We start from the raw sequence: 22917 nt of genomic DNA on the forward strand, positions 1-22917 counted from the left end.
TTTTTGGGTTCTCTTCCTACATGATCCTCCTCCTTCTTCTTCTTCTTCTTCTTCTTCTTCTTCTTCTTCTTCTTCTTCTTCTTCTTCTTCTTCATTTCATAGGTTTTCAAATTTCCAATTAGTTCGTCAATCATTAGCTTTTGTAGATCTTTTGCTTCCGTGATAATATTGACTTTTCTCTCCCAGGAACCAGGTAACACACTGTGTATTTTTTTGACCAGTTTGTTTCTTGGGATAATCTCTCCTAGAGAATGAAGCTCATTGATTATGGAAGTAAAGCGAGTATGCATGTTCTGAATGGACTCATCCTCCTTCATCTTGAAGAGTTCATACTCAGTAGTGAGCATGTCGATTTTTGATTGCTTGACTTGAGTGGTACCTTCATGTGCAGTTTGGAGAGCTTCCCAGATCTCCTTAAAAAATTGACAGGCTGAGATTCAGTTGTACTCATCTGGTCCAATACCACATAAGAGGATCTTCTTTGCTTGGAAATTTTTCTCGATGGCTTAACGATCGACATCATTATACTCCTTTCTTGTCTTTGGGACTATGATTGTTGTTTCGCTAATAGTCTTCATAGGGACAAATGGTCCATCACAGATGGCATCCTAAAGCTCTGAATCTTCAGCTATAATAAAATTATGCGTTCTTATCTTCCACCAGCCATAGTATTGTCCATTGAATCTTGGTGGTTTGTAGGTTGATTGACCTTCTTCAAAATTTGTTGGAGCATCCATGTAGATCCTTTCTAGGTGCTAGCTTTATAGAAAGAACGCGTTCTGATACCAATTAATATAAACTAAGAGTCCACCAAATTGTATAGAGAACCTGGTTCTCCATCGGTTCCCACAGAACACACAGTAGTAAGTAAATAACACTACAATATTTACGTGGAAACCTTCCAGCTCACGAGATTAAAAACCACGACCTACACTCGTAGGATTTCAATTTCACTAACTAAGCAACTTTAGATTACAACCTATTATAATCTAGGAATTAAACTCGTAATCCCTCACCTACTTACAATAACTGTGTTACAAGCCTTTTTGTAATAACTCTATTATAAAGCTAACCATTTTTAGCATTTAGATTTTTACTTAAAATCTCCAGTTTTGAGATATGCTATTTGAATATGCTTCCCTTGAATAATTTAGACTCTCTTAAGTTCATTTAGCCTAATGTTTTGGCACCTGAATGTCTACATTACTATTTAACATGAATTTGATTTTCTACTCTACTTTGAATTCTTGCAATGGTTGCCTCACATCTGTAGTGTATTATTAACTATGACTTGCTCCCCTGCTATTGTGTCACTCAGTATCTCTCCAAATTCTGTCCCTTAATCACTGTTCTCTCACTCTTATTTGTTGCTTATACTACTCTGAATCTATCACTCTTGGCCGGCTAAAAGCCAAGGCTACTAAGACTTTCTCTATTAACCTCCCTAGTGTGAGAATTGCTCGGAGTCCCATTGAGACCCTTGTGAATTCTGACACACTAGTACTTGGGGTTCTTTAGCCACTCTCTTTACTATTAAGACTTGAGCTATCTTTCACACTCAATTCTTTCCTTATTCTCCCTACTAAATATGCAAATTGGTTTGTTTAAGTGATTCAATGTTTGGGTCATATGGTCAATCTATGGTTGTTTGGTTTGGCTTGAGTTTCTTTAAGGTTTCTGGGCTGTGCTGATGAACACAGTCCCCTATTGGGATCTGGGTATGCTATGTGTGAAGAAGGAGTTTGTGAAGGCCCAGACAATACTGGGTATCTTTTGGGCCTGCTGTAGGCCTACTATAGTTTCTTATGTAATATTTATACTTGTAGCCCTCATCTGGTCTGTAATAATGTTGTAATAACAATTGGGCTGTTAGTGAAATAGGGAAACAGGTATACTCTAGTCATCACAAACACAAGGTTTATGGTTTATAAAGTGTCCTACGAGATGCTTCTAAATAAGCTGAGTAGGAGTTATAAGTGAATAACATAAACAAAGACACAACAATACTAAGGACAGACGATTTATTCAATGATGGGATCTGGTCCTTTGTTATGTTGTTGTTTTGTTCTTCAATGCCTTAGAGGGAATGAAGGCGATTGCACACTTGAGAGTAAATATGCTTTAGGGTTTGCAAGTGTGTGTAATCCATTGTCTCATGTTGGTAATATATAAGTGAGGTCATCAAAGATGATGCAAGGGAGTGTCCGGTACACAGCATGCTTCAACAGTGATGCTGCACTGTTGCTTGTGTAGTGCAACAACTTTAACCGCCGTAAGAGTTGACTTGTACTGTGACCGGAGGAACTAATATCTATATGTTCCCTTTATTGTTCGCTTAACTGATTTCATTGGAACTTATGCCGGACATTTGAGTTATTGTTCTGAGCGCGAAAAGGCTAGTTGTATCAGGTTCCCTATCTGGTTATCATGTGAAATTTATTAAATTATCAACAAAAAAAAAAGACACATAACTTATCGGGAAGATTGTTTTGTGTGTGTGTGTGGGGGGGGGGGGGAGAGGGGTATAAAGAGAAAAGGAAGGCCTTTAGTAAGAATTGAACGTTCTTGTAACAATTTTATCACTAAATTACCACTCAACTCTGACATATTTGGCTACTTCACCTACCTAAATAAAATCTCATCATCAGGAGGTACTCCAGATGCTCTCATATTCTTGTTTTAATATTCCTTTTCTCCTCTAAAGGAAAATACGTTTTGTTTAACTGTAGTGATTTTTTTTTAATTATTTTTTTTAAAGACTCTTGATTGTTGGGGGTATTGGACTGTGGAAGTTTTGATAGAAATTATCTCCTAAATTAAAACAGGTGAATCGAACAGTACGATTTGAAGTGCCTACATGCAGAGAATCTAACTGTCCTTCCCAAATTTTCATCACTCTACTTGTATATTCGAATTTCATTAATATTTTATAGTTCCACTTCCTTAAAAATATCAAAGCAACTTCTATTATTATTACTTGTAAAACTAAAATTCAACAGAGGTCCTTTTATTTAAAAAATCTCAACGGTAATTAAATAAATACCAAGTGCAACGAACGTTGTTTCTAGGTGAGAATTAGACGAGCAACAATGATGAGTTATGGACGTGTCATTTGGAAATGGTTCTAAATCAACTTTAATTTAAAATCTTCTCTTTTTTGTAATATTTCCTTAAATCTTATAATTTCTACTACGTGGGAATCGATACATCAATTAAAACACAATTACACAAATGTCACTCAGAACTATTTTATACAGTAAAAACTTAATTAGACGCACTTGTTGAAATCAAATTAATAATTGCAAAATAGATATTATTATGTATATAATATTTATAAATTAGCACTAGATCACCATGGTAAAATAATTACCTATATTTGATTTAGTATAAACCCGAATTTAGTTTGGAGTAAATCAATCTTACACAACCTACGTTTAAAAGTAACCAAAACATGTAATGCAATTAATTAATTCTTTTTCTTTTTCTTTTTCTTTTGGATTGGTGAACTTTGAAATTATACGTTCATACGTCTAAATAGCTATATTTAAATTGTGAAAATGTGAAAGGCAGAAATTTAATCGAACAAAGTTTATAACTTAATGGGGAATACCAAATTAAATGGCCCGTACACAAATGACCTAGTCCACAACTTCTAATTCCGAGAACTAGAAAAACCTTAATTCAAAGCTTTGTAACTTCTCTTTTAGTTAAACTTTTAACATAATTATTCTCCTAGAAGAGTAAAGAGTAAACTAAAAGATTATTGGCATATGAACTTGTAACAAAATTATTTGCGTGGTGACCCTTTAACGACTTAACTGTCTTATTGAAATAATTTCTTCGACATCTCTTAAGAACGAAATTAGAAACTAAAACTCGTAATCTAGCGCTCAATTAGTGCCAGAAAATTTGATTGGTCAGAATTGATCTAGCCATGTGAGAAAAGAAAATCTAGTGCGTCTGGCCAGTTTCCGAAATTGTTGCAAAAAGCCATTACAAAATCAGAAGTAGGAAAGAGGCTTTACTTGGTTAGTTACGAAAACAACATGGGACTAATTAAAGTCACACAAGATTAAGAATAGTAACGAACTGATTTTGGTATCTTTCGTTTGGTTTAATTGGCGTTCTTGGACTACTGCTTAAAAGCACAATTAAATTATGTAATTGCATGGTTCTCCTACTACTTTGAGTCTTTGTCTAATCATTCAAAGTACCTTTGGACTCTTTAGACCAACATGAATTTGCATTAAGCTTGAGCAATGTTCAAGAAATGTTGTAGCCATGTGAATTTGATTTAAATTTTATTTTTCTATTAAAAAGATCATTATAAAAATCAACGTAAAATTATGAGGTGAAGGTTCTACATAATTAAGACAGGGTTATATACTTGTTCTTTGTTTGGTTAGAGAAAGAATTAGGAAGGATCATCAAAGATGATTCCTCTTTCCATCTTTTTCTAAAATAAGTTAAGTTAAGTAAATTGCTGCTCTTTTACCATCACTCAAAACGACACTGGTTTAATTTTGTGGAAACAAATCTTGTAAAGGTTACTCTGAATTAAATGTCTACTTTTAACTTTGAATTCACTCTAAATGTTGCCACAATAAAGGAATCAACAAGGCTGCATATTGCTATTAAGCACGTGTGGCATTTACGAAACCCTTAAAATTTGACACTTTTAACATCTACTAAGACTTACAAGTGGACTAATTAATCTTGACAAAATGCATTTTCCTTTTTGGTTTTAATATCCTCAACTTTTGATCTTTCACATAGGTTTACTAACATTTTTTTGGGGTGAAAAAGAGAAGTTAAAAATCCCATCTCATTACTACATTAAAATCATAGATCTCACACCCTTTTATTAATCGCACGAGTTATTTTTGTCTTGATTCCCTAAAAAGAGACACTTGTAGTAATTTGCACGAGTTCAAAGTGATTTTGGACCGATCCAAACATATTAAGTGTTAGGGGTTGTGCTGATTTTCTTATCATATTTGATTTTTCTATTTTTTAAAGGAAAGGACAATATATTTATCATAATTGGGTTTTTCTTTTTGTAGAAGGAAATTATAATTCTTCCATGTTTGGCTAGTCCTTTTTCTTGTAGGAAAAGGTTTTGACTTCTATAAATTGAGGATCCTTCCTTCTCATTCAGTAGCATCCACAATGTAGCCATAGGGGGGGCTTGAGAGTCTTGTTTAGGGGGAGAACTTTACGGGACAAGTGTTAGTGTGTCACTTATGTTTGTCTCTTCGTGAGATTGTTCTCTCGCTATTTTGTACTCTCTTTTTATATAGTGGATTGCTCATCTCCACCGTGGACGTAGGTTAGTTGACCGAACCACGCTATGTGTTTATGTCTCTTTTGGTATATTTTTCTTTGTTGTATGATTTATCGTCGTTTAAGGTTTGCTTTGCTAGCTTCCGCATGACACCTGATTTTTTTCGGTCCTAACAAGTGGTATCAGAGCAAGATTCAAGACAGGTTCATCTTGGCGGATTCAGTTCTAGCCGCAACATATTTGACGATAATCGTAATTTTTGTCTGAGAAATTTGACCGGTATGCTACGCACGTTGAGACAAACTTTGTGGTGGAGATTTGGAGATGCGACCTGTTGAAGGCTATGTGAAAAAGGTGGATCAGATTTATTTTGTTAGAAAATTCAGACCAAGGGGGAGAATTATTAGGGGTTATCCTGATTTTCTTATCATATTTGGTTTTCCTATTTCTTGAAGGAAAGTACAATATATTTACCATAATTGGGTTTTCCTTTTTGTAGAAGAAAATTATAACTCTTCCATGTTTGGCTAGTCCTTTTTCTTGTAGGAAAAGGTTTGAACTTGTCACGACCCAATTTCACCTAAAGGTCGTGATGGCGCCCAACACTACAGCTAGGCAAGCCAACTAGTAAATTTAACATATATCGATTAGATTTAAATCCAAAAAAATAATAAAACGCCAAATTCTATCAATGTGTGTGTCAAGACCTAGTGTCACAAGTGTATGAGCATCTAGTAGATTATACAAAACTCCAAATACTGTCTGAAATAAAAATAGACAGAATAAAAATACGAGGAGAGGCACTGGTAGTTGCAGGACGGCTCAGAAAATAGCTCACCACTACGCCTTTGGATAACGAGGATGTGCGATGATAGGTCCTCCATTGTACCTGTCTCAGATCCTACACAAAAAGTATAGCCAGTATAGTATAAGTGCGTAAACAACATGTACCCAGTAAGTATCAAGCCTAATCTCGAAGTGGTAGAGACGAGATGATCAACTTTGACACTCACTAAGGGTCAACAATAATAAATAGAGTAAAATATAATTTATTTAATTCAGCATGATTTACAAAATTAACAATAATTTTACTGAATCAGCAGGAATAATTAAATTCTTCCAATTTCAACAACTTCCAAACCATTTATTTAAATCCACAAGCTGCAAATTAAAAACATCAATATGGTGTATATATTATTTTTATTAAGCACGATTTCTGCCGAGGTCGTACGGCCCGATCCAGAATGTCGTGTACACTGCTGAGGAACGTGCGGCACGATCCATAGATGCATCTATCCTGCCGAGGCATTCGGCCCGATCCACAAGAAAGGATATTTTCTTACGTACCTCCAGAATTTGAGTATTTATTGTAAAATTTATTCGAGAGGATAACAATTTATTTCAATAATTAATTAATCTAAACAAAAATTAAGTATATGAAAATTTCATCTTTTACTACCTTTCATAACAATTCACAATATATACATCAAATAATTTAATTAATAAAGAATACAATTTACATAAGTAATTCATGCTTTGAGTCCTAAATTACCCGGACTTTAGCATTTAATGGTAGTTACGCACGGACTCTCGTCATCTCGTGCGTACGTAGCCCCCGCAATTAGCAACAATTATTTAATTTAATCTCTATGGGGTAATTTTTCACTCACAAGATTAGACAAGAGACTTACCTTGTCTCAAAGTCCACTTTTTGATTACCGCGTCGCGTAAAATTCTCAATTCGACGCCGAAAAATCCAAAGCTATCCAAATATTATACAAAATAATTAATATATGCTCAAAAATTCGAAATTCATCTATTAAATAAATTACCCTATCCAAAATGGTAAAAATCCTAAAATTTACCCCGGGCCCACGTGCCCGGATTCCAGAAAAGAGCCCAGATTCCGGACATTTTTAGATGAAAACGTTACCCATAATCTCAAGATCTCAAATACATAATTTTTATCCAATTCCATAACCATTTTCGTGGTTAAAATCTCATTTTTATAAAAATTTAGGTTTTCACCTAAACCCTTGATTTCTAAGATTTACTAGTTATAATCTACCCATAATCTATGTATTTAACTCAAGGTGTGTAGAATTAACTTACCTTCAAGTTGCTAGTTAAAACCCCCTCTCAAAAAGCTCAAAAATCGCCCAACAATGGAAATAAATTGGCAAAATGACCGTTTTCCCCGTTCTTAAAGCTTTCTATCAAAAAAACCTTTCGCACATGCGGCTCCTAAGCCGCTTCTGTGGCTCTGCATCTGCGGGAAATGCGTCGCAGATGCGGTTTCTCCCTAAGCCAGCTTCGTCCGCTTCTGCGGCTTGTACATCGCATCTACGATGCGCTTCTGCGGTCGTACCTGCGCATCTGTGTAATTTTCGCTTCTGCGGTGCCCTTCACGCATCTACGAGATTCGCACCTTCGGCTGGCCAAACGCAGGTGCGGTTATAGCAGAAGCTGAAAGCTTCAGCTGTGGCTCCAAGGTTCAAAATTCATCTGAGCCTTGTCCGGTTAACACCCGAGGCCCCTAGGGGCCCGTCCGAACATACCAACAAGTTTAAAATCATAAAACGGACTTGCTCGAACCCTCGGAACGTATAAAACAACATCAAAACTAAGAATCATACCTCAAACCAAATTGATTCAACTTAGAATTTTCAAATTCTTCAAACTTACTCCAAACGCGCCGAAATATACTTATACGACTCGGAATGACACCAAAATTTGCGTGCAAGTCTTAAATCACTATACGGAACTATTCTCAAACTTGGAATTCCAAACGGACTTCAATTACTCAAAAACCTACTTCAAACCAAATTTAAAGAACTTTAAACCTTCAAATAGTTAATATTTCACTATTAAGCGCCAAAACGCTCCCGGGTTATCCAAAACTCGACTCGAACATACGCCCAAGTCCGAAATCATCATACGAACCTATTGGAACCGTCAAATCCCGATTCCGGGGTCGTTTTCCCAACATGTTGACCGAAGTCAATCTTGGCCTTTTTAAAGCCAACTTAAGGAACCAAGTGTTCCGATTTCAACCCAAACACTTCCAAATTCCGAACCAACCATCCCCACAAGTCATAAATCAATAAAATCACGTACGGGGAGTTTTATTTTAGGGAACGGGGTTCTAAAAGTAAAAAATGATTGGTTGGGTCATTACATTCTCCACCTCTTAAACAAACGTTCGTCCTCGAACGGGTTTAGAATAATACCTAGAGTGCTAAATAAGTATGGATATTTGCTCTGCATGTCCTCCTCGGCCTCCCAAGTCGCTTTTTCGACTGGTTGGCCCTTCCACAGGATTTTTACTACAGAAATTCTCTTGGACCTCAACTGGCGAACTTGTTTATCAACAATAGCAACTGGCTCCTCTTCATAACCCAAACTCTTATCTAGCTGAACTGTGTTGAAGTCCAACACATGTGACAGGTCGGCATGATACTTCTGGAGCATAAATACATGGAAAATCGGATGAACTCTCGATAGACTGGGAGGAAATGCAAGTTCATAAGTGACCTCCCCAACTCGTCTCAACACCTCAAATGGGCCTATAAATCTTGGGCTCAACTTGCCCTTCTTCCCGAATCTCATGATTCCCTTCATTAGCGAAACCTTCAAGAGAACTTTTTCACCAACCATAAATGATAAATCACGCGCTTTCTGATCTGCGTAGCTCTTCTGTCTGGAATGTGCTGTACGAAGTCGTTCCTGAATCAACTATACCTTTTCCATGGCATCCTTCACCAAATTAGTACCATATAACTTAGCCTCACCAAGCTCAAACCATATGATGGGCGAACGACATCGCTGACCATATAAAGCCTCAAATAGAGCCATCTCGATGCTAGATTGGTAACTGTTATTATAAGAAAACTCGGCCAAAGGCAAGAAACGATCCCACTGACCTCCAAAGTCAACCACACATGCCCTGAGCATATCCTCCAAAATTTAAACTGTCCGTCGGTCTGCGGATGAAAAGTTGTGCTGAGCTCTATACGGGTTCCCAATTCACTCTGTACTGCTCTCCAGAAATGTGAAGTAAACTGAGGGCCTCTATCTGATATGATGGAAATTGGCACACCATGCAACCGAACTATCTCCTGAATATAAACCTGGGCCAACCTCTCTGAAGTATACGTAGTCACAACCGGAATGAAGTGTGCCGACTTGGTCAACCTGTCGACAATGACCCAAACTGCATCAAACTTTCGCAAGGTCCGCGACAACCCAACTACAAAGTCCATAGTGATGCGTTCCCATTTCCACTCTGGTATAGTCATCTACTGAAGTAGGCCACCTAGCCTCTGGTGCTCATATTTAACTTGCTAGCAATTTAGACACCTAACTACATACTCCACTATGTCCTTTTTCATTTGTCTCCACCAATAATGCTGCCTCATGTCACGATACATCTTCGTAGCACCTGGATGAATTAGAATACCGAGAACTGTATGCTTCCTCTAGGATATTTTTCCTTAGTCCATCCACATTAGGAACACATAGATGATCATGTAGTCGCAGAACACCATCCGTTCCAATAGTAACTTTCTTGGAACCTCCCTGTAGTACCGTTTCTCGAAGAACTATTAAGTGTGGATCATCATACTGGCGAGCCTTGATCTGTTCAAATAGTGAAGACTGATCTACAACACATGCAAGAACTCAGCTGGGCTCTGAAATATCCAGCCTCACAAGTCTGTTAGCCAAGGACTGAATATCCGAATCTAATAGACTTTCCTCTACTGAAATGAAAGCCAAACTACCCAAACTCTCCGCCTTCCTACTCAAGGCGTCTGCAACCATGTTTGCTTTGCCCGGATGATACAGGATAGTAATATCATAATCTTTTAGTAACTCAAGCCATCTGCGCTGTCTCATAATTAGGTCCATCTACTTGAACAAATGCTGTAAACTATGATGATTAGTATAAAATTCACAAGGCACCCCATAAAGATAATGCCTCCAAATCTTAAGAGCGTGAACAATTGCAGCTAACTCCAAATCATGTACTGGATAATCCTTCTCGTGGGGCTTCAACTGACGTGAAGCATATGCAATAACTTGCCTTTCCTTGATCAATACACAACCCAAACCAATGCGTGAAGCATCACAATACACTGTATACATCCCCGGACTGGAAGGCAACACTAACACTATTGTTGTAGTCAATGTTGTCTTGAGCTACTGAAAGCTCACTTCACAATCATCGGACCATCGGAACGGAGCACCCTTCTGGGTTAATTTGGTCAAAGGCGCTACAATAGATGCAAAACCTTCCACGAATCGACGATAATAACCTGTTAAAACCAGAAAACTCCTGATCTCAGTCGCCGAAGTAGAACGATGCCAATTCTGAACTGCCTCAATCTTTTTGGGATCAACTTTAATACCTTCGCCTGATACAATATGCCCCAAAAATGCTACAGACTCTAGCCAGAACTCACATTTGGAGAACTTAGCATATATCTTTTGTTCCCGCAATGTCTGAAGCACCACTCTCATATGCTGCGCATGCTCCTTCTTACTGCGCGAGTAAATCAAGATGTCATCAATGAAGACAATGACAAACGAATAAATCTATGGCCTGAATACCCTATTCATCAAATCCATAAACGCTACCGGGGTATTAGTTAAACCGAAAGACATCACCAGAAACTCATAATGACCATATCTAGTCCGGAAAGCAGTTTTCGGAACATCCGAATCCCGAATCTTCAACTGATGGTACCCCGACCTCAAGTTGATTTTAGAGAACACCCTAGCACCCTGCAACTTGTCAAATAGATCATCAATACGCGACAACGGGTACTTGTTCTTAATAGTGACTTTGTTCAATTGGCGATAATTAATACACATTCGCATTGTTCCATCCTTCTTCTTCACAAATAATACCGGTGTACCCAACGCGATACATTCGGTCTTACAAACCCTTTGGCTAGTAACTCTTCAAGTTGTTCTTTCAATTTTTTTGGAGCCATGCGATACGATGGGATAGATATAGGCTGGGTATCTGGAGCCAAGTCTATGCAGAAATCAATATCACAATCAGGTGGCAAACCTAGAAGATCAGAAAGAAATACATCGGAGAACTTCCGAACTACAGATACTGAATCAATAGTCGGAGTCTCTGTAGCAGTATCCCGAACATAGGCTAGATACGCCAAATAACCCTTCTCAACTATATGTTGAGCCTTTATAAAAGAAATAACTCGATTAAAGTAACTAACAGACGAACCCTTCCACTCCAGCTTAAGCAACGCCGGAATAGCCAAGGTAACAGTCTTAGCATGACAATCTAGAATAGCATGATATGGAGATAACCAGTCCATACCTAGAATAATTTCAAAATCGATCATCTCGAGCAATAAGAGATTTGCTCTAGTTTCATAACCACAGAATGTAATAATACAAGATCGGTAGATCCGATTCACAACAACAGAATCGCCCACAAGAGTGGACACATAAACATGAGTACTCAAGGACTCACGAGAAACACCCAGCAATGGAGAAAATAGAGATGACACATATAAATACGTAGATCCTGGGTCAAATAATACTGAGGCATCTTTGCCGCAAACAGAAATAATACCTGTAACAGCATCTGAGACCTCTGCATCTAGTCTGGCCGGAAAGCATAGAACCGAGCTGGAGCGCCAACTGGTTGGCCTCCACCTGGCTGACCTCCACCTCTAGGACAGCCCCTACCTACCTGTCCTCTACCTCTTGGTAGTCGGACGACTGGTGGAGCAACTGGTGCGGTAATCATAGGTTGCTGACCCTGCTGCACTGGCCTACCCCGCAGCCTGGGACACAATCTCCATATGTGACTGGGATCTCCGCACTCGTAATAACTCTGTGGTGCAATAAGCCGCTGACTAGAAGTCTGGCACTGGGGACCTGAATACCCACTGGAAGGACCCTGAATAGCCGGTGGGTGGTAAGAACTCTCTGGTATAGCACTGCGATAAGGTCGCAGTGGAGCACCCCGAGGAGGCGGTGGTGCTGGGTATGGGGGCCTGCTGGACTGCCCTCTCACGAACTGACCTCTGCCCCCAAACGGAGCACCTCTGAATTCTCCAGAATACCTGAACTGCTTATCTCTCATAACCTGCTCTCGGCTCTGCTGGCGTACACCCTCAATCCTTCGGGCTATCTCTACGACTAGCTCATAAGAGGTACATATCTCAACCTCTCGAGCCATAGTGGCATGAATGCCAGTATGTAAACCAGCTACGAACCTCCGCACTCTCTCTGCCTTAGTAGGGAGTATCATAAGTGCATGGAGAGATAACTCAGAAAACCTCGCCTCATAATCGATCACTGACATCTGACCCTACTGGAGCTGCTCAAACTGACACCGCAACTCTTCCCTCTAGGAGAGTGGAATATACCTATCCAGGAAGATACAAATAAACCTGTCCCAAGTCATGGGAGGAGAATCTGCTAGTCTGCTAAGAACATAAGACTGCCACCATCTATGGGCCCTGCCCTCTAGCTGAAAAGTAGCAAAGTCAACCCCATGAGACTCCAATATTCTCATGTTGTGCAGTCTCTCCCTGCACCGATCAATAAAGTCTTGAGGATCCTCATGTCTCTCACCCCCAAAGACAGGAGGATGTAGTCTAGTCCATCTGCCCAATAGTTTTTGAGGATCAGCGGGTGTAGCTGGCCTGGGCTCAGATGTAGCTGCTGCCACTGGCTGGGCTCCACCCACGGGTAGTACACCCTAGGTCTGATATACTGCAGCTGCCTGTCCATGAGCCTGTGCAGTCAGAGTCTGTGCTCCTCCGCCTGCCTGAAATATGGCTGGGTCTACCGGAAATAAACCGGCCTGAGTCATAGTGTCCATGAATCGCAGCATACGACCCATAACATCCTGAAATCCCGGTGCAGATGTGAAATCCACCGGAGTTGGCTCTGCCACAGGCACTTCACCCTGCTCCTCAATAATGGGATCCTCTGCTGAGACGTCCTCTACCTCTACCATGGGCTGGAGCCCTCCCTCGGCCTCTAGCAACTGGGGGAGTAGCTCTTCCCTGCTCCGACACCTCATTCGAGCGCGTTCTCACTATCTGTGAGAGAGTAAGAGAAGGATATTTAGTATTATATCAATTGCACGATGGAAGATGAAGAAAGGTAGTTTCCTAACACCATATAGCCTCTCGAAGATAATTACAGACGTCTCTGTACCGATCCGAAAGACTCTGTTAGGCCTGCTCATAACTTGTGAGACCTACGTGAACCTAGTGCTCTGATACCATGTTGTCACGACCCAATTTCACCTAAAGGTCGTGATGGCTCCCAACACTACAGCTAGGCAATCCAACTAGTAAATTTAACATATATCGATTAGATTTAAATCCAAGAAAATAATAAAACACCAAATTCTATCAATATTTGTGCCAAGACCTGGTGTCACAAGTGTATGAGCATCTAGTAGATTATCCAAATTTTAAATACTGTCTGAAATAAAAATAGACAAAATAAAAATACAAGGAGAGGCACTGGTAGCTGCAGGACGGCACAGAAAACAGCTTACCACTACGCCTCTGGATAACGAAGATGTGCGATGATAGGTCCACCGAAAACTCCTGTCTCAGATCCTACGCAAAAAGTGCAGCAAGTGTAGTATGAATACGTAAACAACGTGTACCCAGTAAGTATCAAGCCTAATCTCGAAGTGGTAGAGACGAGATGGTCGACTTTAACACTCACTAAGGGTCAACAATAATAAATAGAGTAAAATATAATTTTTTTAATTCAGCATGATTTACAGAGTTAACAATAATTTTACTAAATCAGCAGGAATAATTAAATTCTTCCAATTTGAACAACTTCCAAACCATTTATTTAAATCCACAAGCTGCAAATTGAAAACATCAATATCGTGTATTTATTATTTTTATTAAGCAGGATTTCTGCCAAGGTAGTACGGTCGGATCCAGAATGTCGTGTACGCTGCTGAGGGACGTGCGGCACGATCCACAGATGCATCTATCCTGCCGAGGCATTCGGCCCGATCCACAAGAAAGGACATTTTCTTACGTACCTTCGAAATGAGAGTATTTATTGTAAAATTTATTCGAGAGGATAACAATTTTTTTCAACAATTAATTAATCTAAACAAAAATTAAGCATATTAAAATTTTATTTTTTAATACCTTTCATAACAATTCACAATATATACATCAAATAATTTAATTAATAAAGAATATAATTTACACAAGTAATTCATGATTTGAGTCCTTAACTACCCGGACTTTAGCATTTAATAGTAGCTACGCACAGACTCTAGTCATCTCGTGCGTACGTAGTCCCCCTCCCCCAATTAGCGACAAATATTAAATTTAATCCCTATGGGATAATTTTTTCCTCACAAGATTAGACAAGAGACTTACCTTGTCTCAAAGTCCACTTTCCGATTATCGCGTCGCGTAAAATTCTCGATTCGATGCCAAAAATTCCAAAGCTATCCAAATATTATATAAAATAATTAATATATGCTCAAAAATTCGAAATTCATCTATTAAATAAATTACCCTATCCAAAATGGTAAGATTCTTAAAATTCACCCCGGGCCCACGTGCCCGGATTCCGGAAAAGGGCCCGGATTCCGGAAATTTTCGGATGAAAACATTACCCATAATCTCAAGAGTTCAAATATATAATTTCTATCCAATTCTATAACTATTTTCGTGGTTAAAATCTCATTTTTATAAAAACTTAAGTTTTCACCTAAACCCTTGATTTTTAAGATTTACTAGTTATAATCTATCCATAATCTATGTATTTAACTCAAGGTGTGTAGAATTAATTTACCTTCAAGTTGCTAGTTGAAACCCCCTCTCAAAAAGCTCCAAAATCACCCAAGAATGGAAAGAAATTGGCAAAATGACTGTTTTTCCCGTTCTTAAAGCTTTCTGTCAAACAAACCTTTCGCACTTGCGGCTCCTAAGCTGCTTCTGTGGCTCTGCATCTGCGGGAAATGCGTCACAGATGTGGTTTCTCTCTAAGCCGGCTTCGTCCGCTTCTGCGGCTTGTACATCGCATCTGCGATGCGCTTCTGCGGTCGTACCTGCGCATCTGCGCAATTTCTGCTTTTGCGGTTCCCTTCACGCACCTGCGAGATTCGCACCTGCGGCTGGCCAAGCGCATGTGCAGTTATAGCAGAAGATGAAAGCTTCAGGTGTGGCTCCAAGGTTCAAAATTCATCTGAGCCTTGTCCGGTTAACACCCGAGGCCCCTAGGGGCCCGCCCGAACATACCAACAAATTTAAAATCATAAAACGGACTTGCTCGAACCCTCGGAATGTATAAAACAATATCAAAACTAAGAATCATACCTCAAACCAAATTGATTTAACTTAAAATTTTCAAATTCTTCAAACTTACTCCAAACGAGCCGAAATATACTTATACTACTCGGAATGATACTAAAATTTACGTGCAAATCTTAAATTACTATACAGAACTATTTCCAAACTCGGAATTCCAAACATACTTCAATTACTCAAAAACCTACTTCAAAGCAAATTTAAAGAACTTTAAACCTTCAAATAGTTAATTTTTCACTATTAAGCGCCAAAATGCTCCCGGGTTATCCAAAACCCGACTCGAATATAGGCCCAAGTTCGAAATCATCATACGAACCTATTGGAACCGTCAAATCCCGATTCCGGGGTCATTTTTCTAAAATGTTGACCGAAGTCAAACTTAGCCATTTTAAAGCCAACTTAAGGAACCAAGTGTTCCGATTTCAACCCAAACACTTGCAAATTACGAACCAACCATCCCCGCGAGTCATAAATCAATAAAAGTACGTACGGGGAGTTTTATTTTAGGGAACGGGATTTTAAAAGTAAAAATGACCGGTTGGGTCATTACATGACTTCTATAAATTAAGGATTCTTCCTTCTCATTCAGTAGCATCCACAATGTAGCCATAGGGGGCTTGGAAGTCTTGTTTAGGGGAAAAACTTTACGGGACAAGTGTTAGTGTGTCACTTGTGTTTGCCTCTTCGTGAGGTTATTCTCTCGATATTTTGTACTCTTTTTTTTATATAGTGGATTGCTCATCTCCGCTATGGACATGGTCAGTTGACCGAACCACGTTATACGTTTATGTCTCTTTTGGTATATTTTTCTTTGTTGTATGATTTATCGTCGTTCAAGGTTTGCTTTGCTTAGCTTTCGCATGACACCTGATTTGTTTCGGTCCTAACATTAAGATCCTCGAATACTTTCATTAATAGCAAACTATTATAAACATAATACAAAAGATTAGCATAATTAATGATTAACAAATATGGCAGTAAAATATTTATACATATAGAAGATTTCATTCAATTCAAATCAGCAAGAATGAAACTGCTTAAAAAGGCAGTTCTAATATTTAATATCTTTCCCTATTTTTTTTCTCAATTCCTTAACATGTTTTATGTTTTTGTTGGAAACCAACGCATTCCATAACAGGTTATTTTCTTTCTATACATAGACCTTTTTTTATATAATGTAATGTAGCGAAATTATACATCTTTATATTCTGATGAAATAAAATGCATATATTTCATGAAAAAATATATAATGTATGTTTGTGGTATATTACATTATAAATCATGTATTTTAAGAAAAATTCATGTATATATGCATATGTTGTTTATACACGTCTTTATATTTAAATATATATCATCGATCCATTCCATAAAAGTTTTTTTCCTTTTTATACATGGACCTTTTTATTCAACTTAATCTTAGTAAAATTATATATCTATATATTCTATAGAAATAAAATACATATATTTCGTGAAAAATAATATAATGCGTGTTTGTGGTATATTATAAATAATATATTTTTTTTAGGAAAAATCATGTATATATGCATATATTATTTATACACTTATTTATATTTAAATAGATATTATTAATATACCATTTATATTTTGCACTAATATAACGTGCTTTGTATAAATTATCCGTATATAAACAGTATATGTGACATTTGTTTTTTCTTCTATATACTTTTTGGTGGCATGTTAATATTTCATATATATATATATATATATATATATATATATATATATATATATATATATATATATATATATATATATATATATAGTTATATATGTGGTATAAATACATGTAAGAAATATATATGACATATTGATGGAATATTTACATTGTAAATTATCCCAATATAATATACTTGAAATATATTAAAGATATATTTTGAGTTAAAATAAAATTGTACAGAAAAAAGTTAAAAACTCAAAAAAAAAAACTAGAATTGTGGGGAGGGAATTATTTTAGAGATGTTCTACTTTCAAAATCTTTGATATATTTGGGTAAGTGTTATTTATGGAAGAGAAAAAAGAAATTATGGAAGAGTGAGGGAAAAGAAAATGTAGTAAAAAGTGTATATATGTAGAGGAATCCTTAGTTAATGGAGCTATCAACGTGAAAGTGCTAAAATAGTAAAAAAAAAAATATTGTTCTCTTTTTGAAATAAACAAAGCCTACTATCATTTATAAGAATAGTTTTTAAAAAGAGAGAAAGCACGGAAAAATCTCTATTTTATATTTTTATTAGTTAATAAGTAGTACAATGATTCAACAAGGTCGGTGTTGTCATGGACAGTTGCAAAGTAATCCCCTATTTGCGCTTAAAAAGTAAACTGAAACGATCAAATTTAACAAATGAATTTAAGTTATATACATTACAATAGAAATTATATACACAATCAGTGCGCTTTAATCTATATATAATCAGAAGTGGCTAAATGGTGTTAGAGGCTTAAAGTCAAGCTGTAATTAGAGGCCTTAAATTTGTTTAATAATTTTAGATAATTTTCTTGAAGTGTATTCTTTTTGCTTTTGAGATGCAATTTAATTTTGATGATGTAACCAACCCATTTTGTATATGGGTAAAATCGAGGCTAATGAGTACCCCGATTTTTCGGTGGGCAAACGAAGCTAGGAGTCTCTCGTAAAAAGCCCCTAACAAAATACCTGACCTCGGAGCCATCGAGACCACGCCACCCGGATTCAGTTCGAGTTCCAAGACCTCGAAAAGCATTATCAAACGTCCGTTCACGATTAACAAAGAGCCATAATATCCGTGCCCAACCGGATATCACGACGTGAATCTCGGCCCGTATCGGCAGCAGATCAGAGATTAGCGAAAAGGAAGATTTTTACCTTTCGTAGAATTGTATTTAGGGTAAAACTCTCCTAATATATAAAGGGGAAGTTTATTATTCAATAAACACACTGTAACACGCATATCAAGGCCATACAAAATTTGTTTTCTCTGTTTCTAAGCTATTCAAAGGTTCTTATTCTTGTTCATAACTTTTCATATATATATTGGCTACGAATCGAAGGCAAATAAATTGTTAAGCCTACAACGGAGCCCGAATTCAATACTACTGCTAGTTTGGCTATTTATTATATCTTCATTTGCTTATCTAACATCATTAATCACTTATATCGGATTAATCCACATATCCTTAATACCGAATATAAATTCAGTTGTTATCCATTTTAAGGGTAGAACGTTTGGCGCCCACCGTAGGGCTAAGGATAATAGTGGTAGTTTGATACAAATTTTCATAACACACTATGTTTTACACTTGTTATATGAGATTTTTATTTCAGGTCAACCTAAAAATGTCAAACTCGGGGTAAGCCCGAAGGTGAAGGTGATGAGATCAATCTGCGGGTGATCTTCGAAATGTTACAGGCCCAACAGGTGGCGATAGCACAGCTACAAAATCAAAGTCGCGCCCCCAGCAGAGTTGAGCCCGAACCATCCCGGGAAAACACCCGAAGAAATGAGCAAGCCATAGAAAAGCTGTGTGAAGCTGACCCCGGGACCAACTCCGAAATAATAAAAATGCTTGAGGAACTGATAAAGGGGGTGAAATCGGGGGAGAAGAAAATTAAGCCCAACGACAAAAAAGTTGAGGCCTATAACTCCAGAGTCGATCAAATCCCAAGAGTGCCCCCAATATTGAAAGGTCTCGACTCCAAGAAATTTGTCCAGATTTCTTTCCCTCCGAGCGCGGCACCGAAGCCAATCCTGAAAAAGTTTTGTATGCCCGATATTCCAAAGTATAATGGAACCACATATCAAAATGAGCACGTGACCTCCTACACGTGTGCCATCATGGGAAACGACTTAGAAGATGATTAAAAAATCGAGTCGGTGTTGCTGAAAAGATTTGGAGAAACCCTGTCAAAAGGAGCAATGATATGGTATCACAACTTACCCTCAAATTCTATTGATTTGTTTTTTATGCTTGCAGATGCCTTTATGAAAGCGCACGTCGGGGCCATCAAGGTCGAGACCAGAAAATCAGATCTTTTCAAGGTAAAACAAAGAGACAACGAGATGCTCAAGGAGTTTGTATCGAGGTTTCAAATGGAATGGATGGACTTGCCTTCGGTTGAGGATGATTGGCACGTTCAGGCATTTACATAAGGACTTAACCCCCGAAGCTCCTTGGCTTCGCAGCAGCTGAAATAAAATTTGATAGAGTACCCGGCAGTGACTTGGGCCGACGTCCATAACAGGTATTGGTCGAAAATCAGAGTTGAGGATGATCAGCTCAGGGCCCCCTCTGGGTCCGTTTTTCCCATCAGAACTAATGACAGGTCTACGAGAGTCGTCGACCATAAACCAAGACCGAACAACGATCGATATCAACCGTATAGCGGAGATCGAAAGAGTAACGGATCTGGGCATAACCCTACAAGAAATGAGAAGATGAGCGATCGAGGCCACAGTAGCGAGGGACTCATGAGCAAAAACGGTTTGGATAGACCGCTCGGAGCCAGGGAGTTACCAAGGTTATTGGAATACAACTTCAATGTCGATGTTTCCAACATCGTATCTTCCATCGGGCGCATCAAGGATACCAATTGGCCTCGGCCATTGCAGTTCGACCCTACCCAAAGAGACCCTAACCTGATATGTAAGTACCATGGCACTCATGGCCACAGGACCAAGGACTGCCAACAATTAAGAGAAAACGTGGCCCTGTTATTCAATAACGAGCAAATTCGAGAATTTTTGAGTGATCGAGCCAAAGATCACTTCTGGAACAGGGACTCCAACAAACAGATCAAACAAGAAGAACCTAAGCACGTTATCAACATGATCATTAGAGGAGTCGATGTCTCCCAGGAACCAATGCTAAAGCGCACTAAGGTGTCCATCACAAGGGAAAAACAAACCCGAGATTATATTTCGGAGGGAACCATTTCGTTCAACGATGAGGGCGTCGAAGGCTTCATACAACCGCATAATGATGCACTGGTAATATCTGTACTTATAAATAAATCTTGAGTTAAGCGTGTATCGATTGATCTAGGTAGCTCGTCCATCATCATCAGATCGAGGGTCATAGAGCAGTTGGGTCTACAAGACCAAATAGTGCCAGCAGCCCGGGTTTTAAATGGATTCAACATGTCATGCAAAACTACTAAAGGAGAAATAACCTTGTCAGTAACTACCACTGGGAAAATTCAAGATACTAAATTCTACGTGATCGAGGGGGGCATGAGATATAACGCCTTATTCGGAAAGCCTTGGGTTCACAACATGAGGGCAATACCCTCAACACTACACCAGGCACTAAAGTACCCCACACCGGGAAGAATCAAGATGGTTTACGAAGAGCAGCCGACTGTAAAAGAAATGTTCGCAGTCGATGAGGTGATCCCGGTATACGCACTGTCAACATCAAAGAACACGAAGTCGGTTAGGAAGGGAGAAACCAAATACCAATCTCTGATACCGACCCTGACTAAATCGGAGAAGCAAGGAGCAGGCGATGATGATGATTACGGAGTCCCTAGGTCGTTCATCGCCCCTGATGATTCCGATGCCACCAAGTCAACGGTCAATGAGATGGAGCAAGTCATATTGATTGAACACTTTCCCGATCGAAAGGTATACCTGGGCACTGGGATAACTCCCAAGCTCAGGAAAAAAACTCATTAAATTCCTTATAGCTAACATAGATTATTTCGCTTGGTCCCATATTGATATGACAGGGATCCCGCCAGAAATAATCACTCATAAGCTGAGCTTGGATTCAAAGTTCCACCCGGTTAAACAGAAGATGAGGCCTCAGTCCAAAGTCAAGCATGTATTCATCAAAGATAAGGTATCCAAACTCCTTAAAAAAGGTTTCGTTCGGGAAGTTAAGTACCCGGATTGGTTAACTAACGTAGTGGTAGTGCCTAAAAAGGGAAATAAAGTAAGAATGTGCGTAGATTATAAAGACTTGAACAATGCATGCCCTAAGTACTTTTTTCCTTTGCCTAGCATCGATTGCATGATCGATGCGACGGTCAGGCACGAGATACTCAGCTTTATCGATGCCTATTTCGGGTACAACCAAATCCGGATGGACCCGAGGATTACGAAAAAACTTCATTTATCACTAAATTTGGCACCTATTGTTATAACGTAATGTCGTTCAGACTAAAGAACGTCGGTGCCACTTATCAACGCCTAGTAAACCGAATGTTCGAAGAACATATAGAAAAATCAATGGAAGTTTATATTGATGACATGTTAGTTAAGTCCCTGAGAGAAGAGGACCATTTAAAACATTTACAGGAAACCTTTGACATATTGAAGAGATACAATATGAAGCTAAACCCAGAAAAATGTGCATTCGGGGTCGGATTCGGAAAATTCCTTGGATTCATGGTGTCCAACCAAGGGATTGAGATTAATCCCGATAAAATCAAAGCTATAAAAGATATCACCATAGTGGATAGTGTCAAGGTCGTTCAGAGGCTAACCGGGCGCATAGCCGCCTTGGGCCGGTTCATATCGAGGTCCTCAGATAAAAGTCATTGGTTCTTCTCATTATTGAAGAATAAGAATAACTTTTCTTGGACCCCGGAGTGTCAACAAGCTTTGGAAGAACTCAAACGGTACTTTTCGAGTCCATCCTTGCTCCATACTTTGAAGGCAGACGAGCAGTTGTATCTTTACTTGGCGGTATCCGAGGTAGTGGTAAATGGAGTCCTAGTCTGGGAAGAGGAATGTACGCAATTTCCTATTTACTATGTTAGAAGAACTCTAGGCGAGGACGAAACAAGGTATCCTCACCTGAAAATATTGGCGTTCGCTTTGTTAAGTGCCTCCAAAAAGTTAAAACCATATTTTCAATGCCACCTCGTATGTGCCGTAACCTCTTACCCACTAAGGAACATTATGCACAAACCCGAGCTCTCGGGCCGGTTGGCCAAATGTGTTGTAGAAATTAGCGGGTATGATATCGAATATCGACTCCGAACCGCCATCAAATCACAAATTTAGGCAGGCTCCGTGGCCGATTTTACGCCGGCCTTAATACCCGAAGTCGAAAAGCAATTGTTGTTAACCTCGGGGACTTCCTCGAGAATCTGGACCCTCTTTATGGACAGTGCCTCGAATGCAAAAGGGTCTAAACTCGGCATCGTGTTGAAGCCGCCTACGGGTAACGTAGTTAGGCAGTCCATTAGAACTATGAAATTGACTAACAATGAGTTCGAGTATGAGGCCATGATTGCACGTCTCGAATTGGCTAAAAGACTTGGGGCCAAGGTGGTCA

Source organism: Nicotiana tabacum, chromosome 22 (genome assembly GCF_000715075.1).
Source record: "Nicotiana tabacum cultivar K326 chromosome 22, ASM71507v2, whole genome shotgun sequence".
Lineage (NCBI taxonomy): Eukaryota > Viridiplantae > Streptophyta > Magnoliopsida > Solanales > Solanaceae > Nicotiana > Nicotiana tabacum.